The sequence below is a fragment of the Silene latifolia genome, chromosome 2, assembly GCF_048544455.1.
Source record: "Silene latifolia isolate original U9 population chromosome 2, ASM4854445v1, whole genome shotgun sequence".
Lineage (NCBI taxonomy): Eukaryota > Viridiplantae > Streptophyta > Magnoliopsida > Caryophyllales > Caryophyllaceae > Silene > Silene latifolia.
The window spans coordinates 80,861,601-80,867,642 of NC_133527.1; positions in this window are offsets into that span (position 1 = coordinate 80,861,601).

The window sequence follows — 6,042 nt, forward strand, 5'->3', positions numbered from 1 at the left end:
TATTGTGAAAAGTGGATAATTGGCCTTATTCTTGTTTTAGGCCATTTAATATGTTTTTATTTCACATATGTTGTTGGTTGATTTGAATTGGTTCTTATATTGTTGAAACGGCCTTAGATTCCCCGAAACCTTTAATATTGTTAATATTGCTTGAAATGGAATTTGGTATTGAATACTTTTGCAGGTTGTTGTGTATGTCATAGATAGGACTTTATAGTCTTTGACAAGTATATGTTCACTGCTTAATAGCCTTTGTGTTCCTGACTTGGTGGGATTATATCCAAGTTGGGGCATGACCTCGTTACTTATTTTGAGGGTAAGTGGTCAGCTTAAGTACTAGCCAACCCTTTGGTGGACTCCTTAGGGTACTCACTTTGTTTTAAAAAAAATTGTGGGTCTTGGGTGCGGTGGTGTGTATCCGCATGTCTAGGTCTGCGCAGATTTTAGGCTAGGGTTGTGTTGTGTCTTGGCCATGTTTTGATAGAACCTCTGAGCCATGATACCGGTTCGATTACCTTCCCTACCTCGTGGTATAGAATCGAGTTACAGAGTGACTATTGACCGTACTAAGAACTTATGCCTGTCTTTGATATATTGTCCTTTCTTGTATGGTGATTTTATGAATTGTAATAGGTGAGATGCAAGCCGGTTACAATTGATAAAGTTTGGATTACTGCTTGTTATATGTTTCACATGATAGTTTAATTTGGTCAGTTTAGAGTTCACTTGTTAGAATATTTGATATCTAGATTATTTGTGATGTGGTTTACATGTTACGTTACATGTTACATTAAATATGACATTTCGTGGCTGGGAGGACTCGAAGTTACTCCCCACTGAATTGTGGCTTTCGTGTTTGTATAAAATGCGATTGACAGGTTGATGATGATTAGATGGGGTCACAGACGAGCTAGTGAGCAAAAGAACCTTGGACTTAGTTTGGTTATTTTGTAGTAAACCTTTAAACATTTGGTTGTGTTTATATTTTGAAGGGACATATGTCTCCCTCTCTTACTTTGGTTTGTATCACTTTATTCTCGCGACTTTAGCATGTTATGTAAATTAGGGTGTTAGTATTTGCAGGTTTTGGCACTCTTCATTTGGAAGTGTTTGTGGTTGGTTTAGAAAAGTTTTTGAAATTACAGGTTTTATCTGGTTGAACCAATTACAAACATATCCTGTCAGTTTTTCTGTAAAATTTTACGTGTTTATTTTACGCTAAAAATGAGGGTGTCACAAAAGGTTCGGTTTGGGGATATTTGATGTGACCATTATTTGAGCGTATTAAGTCCTCGAATTAGCCTTGTTCCCATGCTTTTTAGTGCATATTTAGGTCATTTATTGTCTTTAGTCCTTTGTTTTGCATATTCTTTAAGGTTTTGTTCCCTTGGTAGGAAAGGAGTGCAAACCTTGCATTTTCATGGCAAAATAAAGCTAAATTGATTGAATTCAATGACCAAGCATCAAAGATAAGACAAGACTAGAAGGCCTTTGTACATATTATAGTAGATGGGCAATGATGAGGAAAGATCCTTGCATCTCCGACAAGATCCCCGGGGATTGTTGGTAGAAGGAGGAAGAAAAGAAGAAAAGAAGGAAACTGACGAAGAATCCGAGCGGCTTGACCCTCGGGACGCTCGTCCAAGAAGGCCAGAATCCGAGCGTCCGACCAAGGAATCCGCTCGTCCAACAGCCAGGCAATCCGCTCGTCCTACTGCCTTGGACGCTCGGATTGTGTTACAGCAACTTTTTCTTTTCTTCTTGTTCTATAAAGGATGTGCATATTTCGGAAAGACCGGCAAAAAGGAGACCGGCATCACTTTTGAGAGGAGCGATTCCTCAAGGACTTAATCGTCATTTAAGAACTTAGTAAACCCTCATTTATGTACCTAATCCCCACTATAAATACCCCATTAGTCTAATTAGATAATCATGTTCTTCTTATCAATCTCTTGTGTAGTTTATATCATTCTAATCTCTTTTTAATCTTGTAATCAACTTTTAATCAAGTCTTAATACAAATCTCATTTCCTTAATCTCTCTTTTGTTCATCCTTTATTTTGGGTAATTGAAGATTATTTGGGTTATTATTGGGAGATTGACAACCTTCCAATCAATCATCAAGTACTTCTATTATTCTTTGCTTTATTATTGGAATCATTAGTAGGTATAATTCTCTTAATCCCTTTTTAATTATTGTTAATTATCTTCATTTATTCATCATGTCTTGCTTTGTTAATGTGATGACAACCTTGTTAACATGCTATGCTTGATAATGAGTGTGTAGTTTCCTTAGCTAGGTTTAATGGGTAATTAGGGGAAATCAACATGGGGAATGATTTATGCTTAATTTAATATGTTTTCATAGTTTATTTGCTTGCTTGTTGTGATCTCAACTTATGCACATGTTATGTTTGATGAAATGCGAGCCTATGAATCCTTGCATTTTTTTTACCCATCACTTACCTTTTCAATGAGACTTGTAAGACATAAACCAACTCGAGTCTCATTAGACCATGCATATAGTTGAGTAGGGAGGATTAAGTCGACTTGTAGGTGTTGTACAATCTAATCGATTCGGCTCCGGGACCCAAACCTTCCTAGTATTGTAAGATATAAACCAACTCGATCCATCACAATAATAATTGCTTGCTTATAATTTAAGAATATGTTTGTATGATCAATTCCCATGAATCCCCTATGACCCCATGACACCCTAGTGCCTTTTATCAATTGTTTACATCCCTTTTTAATCATCTTGCTTGTTTACTTTTATTGCTATTTAGTTTAGTGATCTTCTACTTCAAACCCCAAATTGTGACACCCCTAGACACCGCTACTTACAATTTAAAATCGTACTTCAATACCCGTCCCTTGGGATCCGACCTTTACTTGCCTCTTTACTAATAGTAGAATTGTTTATGAAGCTATAAATATTGTTTTGATCTAGGTGCTCCTAACGACAAGTAACCGAAAACTAAATCTCCAAGTGAGTACGACCACAAGTACAACAATCATGACATCCAAAACCTAGGATAGATCAAACCATAAATCCAAATGCGTGATAATGACAAGACAGCTCGAAGACCCGCGGATATGCTCGCGCCTCTTCAAGTAGCCTATATGGCCACGCCGCTCAAAACGTAGATAACCACACAATACTCTATAAATACCCCTCAAATGCCACCATTTGAAGGTACGCGAGCATCCTCCCCCTCTTTTATCCCTTAAAATTCTAGACGTCGACTTCCCGAGGCAACAAACGACACGTATTTTCGACCTACCGAACGAAAATACGAGCCTTACACATTGTTTGGTACCGTCATCGTGCATTAAATCGCTTGACCAACCACTTCGACCAACTCCACCATCACTAAACAAAGCAACACTCCTTAATTTACAAAAATGGTTTTAAATCGATTTTTCCGACTCAACAAGTTTTTACACTTTCGTCCATTTCTTGTCAAGCAACTTAGCATGTATGTATGAGGGTGTAATTAATCCTCTTCTTTCATGTTCTTTTATCTTTTTTTATGACCTTCACATGCTAAAACATGCATAACATGGTCCAAAATACGGATTAAATGAGCCAAAACTGAGTTTTAACCTGAAGCAGAAGCCCCTAGTCACAACTAGTTGGCTCGCGCCTATTGTGGCTACCCATGTCAGAACTCAAATGTGTTTGAGTTCATTCTTTAATTTCCATTTTCCTTTCTTATTTAAAATCAGTTTTTACCGTTTCAAATCATTTTTATGATATATATTTTTAACCATAAATTATATTCACTCTTGGTTCCTTATACCATGACGGTTTAATCTGTGTTTTGGTGATAATATTTGGTTAATTACATTTTAAAGGGTATTTTAAAGCCTTTTATTCATTTATTTACATTTTCAAAATATCCATATTAGTCATAATGCATAATTATCCTTGGTTCCACATACCATGTCAGTTTAATCCGAGTACATTGATAAACTTTCACTAATTACAAAGCATTGAACTTAACATAATTAGTTCACATCAACATTATTTTACACTTTATTTACAAAGCAATGAATTTAACATATTTAGTTCATATCAAATATTTTTGCATCTTTTCTTACAAAATTATTCATGTCAAGCTTGCAAAACCGAACCCGACATTGACTATTGTCAACATAATGGCGATTATTCAAGTCCCGTTCTTCATATGAGCACAAAAGCTGTCTCAACGACCTTTTCAACAAAACGGGTTTCGACACCCTTTAACAAATAATTTTACAAACGATTTCATAAACATTTTAAGCAACCAGGAGACACCCTTTAGGTCGTCGCCTGACTCGCGCCTAAACAGGTCTTTTGATTTCCAGTTTTCAAATCTGGACAGTCTCTCTTGCATCGCCCTATGGCTCACGCCTCAATAGGTTTCTTGGAGATGCTCATGTTTCCTTTCCCGCACTCGTCTAGGACGACCCGGACTTCGGTTAACCCGAATACATGACGGATCAGATTGATGAGTCCACATTTTACACTTTGTATTTGCAAAACACTTTTCTAAGACAAATGGATCACGTTATGCACCATAAACCTAACTCGGTAAATGGATGTTTAATTTCCATCTTGCATGCAAAACAACATTAAATCCAACTTGACATCAATTACTTGATATTTTGATAAACAACTGACATAGTAAAATTTTACATGTTAGGTTTAAACTTATGGATGCGCATTCATACATTTACCCGTTTTATCAACTTTTGCATTTAACCAACCAAGATTGATCAGTTGAGACCGCTGCCGCGGGCGGGATTGGGTGTCCTATTAAAGGGCTTCCCAATTGAAGAGTTTATCGATCCGAAATACTCAAGAGCCGGAGGGGGGGGGGGGGGTGAATTGAGGATTTAAAACTTTTGAAAGCTTTTTCGATTGTTATGAATATAATTGATTATTTAAAGTTTATTGATTAAACTTTAACTAATCAACTAATGAATGTAAAATGAAATAAGCAAGCGAACAAAAGAGAGGAGACACACGTTTTTTGAAGTGGTTCAGTTTCACAAGTCGAAACCTACGTTCACTATTCTCGATTAATAAATTTAGTACCTTTCTACGGATTGCAAATTTATTAACTCAACTCGTACAACTAACTCTAGCTGTAACTCAATGAGTATCGTTAAATACTCGAGTGACTAACTTACGCTAATAAGAAAGCACTAATGATTCTCGCAAAGGTTCACGTTAATGAACAAGTAAGAAATCAAATAAGCACTATTATCTTATAATGATAACAATAAGAACGAGTATACGAGTTTAAAACACACGACCTTTCAAAAATAACAAAACGGTTTTTCTGCTTTGAAAACACACGGTTTGCTTTGTAAAATTAAAATCAATTTTTATGCTTAAGGTCTCTACTTTAAAGGTTGTAAAGAGCAAAGTATTTATAGGAAGGAAAGAGCAAGGCAACTCGGTTTAATGAAATCCTAATGGCCGAATAATAGGAGATATGTTAACAAATCATATCTTCTATTATTTATTTCCTAAAAGCCTAAAAGATAATAAAGAATATTCCAAAAGATGGAATATAATCTTATTCAAATATTATCTTTACTATAAATTCTAATATATGATAATATTTCCTAAATCAAGAATATCTTTTGTCATAAACAAATATATTAAGTAAGATATACAAAATATGTAAAGATATTATTAAGGAATAAAGTCTTTACCAAATACATCTTAGGTTACATAAGATGTCACGGCTCATATGCCTCGTGACTCGTGTAAAACCTAGCTTAATATATGGGTTAGAATTTAGGTTTTAAGACAGGCTTTGTTGAAACCCTAATTTGTAGCATGGTCCAACTCATAAGTTGACCCAATATGACTACTAGTCAAAGTCCAACATAAAACCGAACTCCGCACTAAACCGGGCTTTATTAAATAAATACTTTTATCAAAACATTTAAAATAAACTTTAAACAATTTTAAAAACAATTTTAAAACATTATATGTCGTGTATAGAAAACTCAGCATCTCAATGTTATAGTAAGAGAGCTATA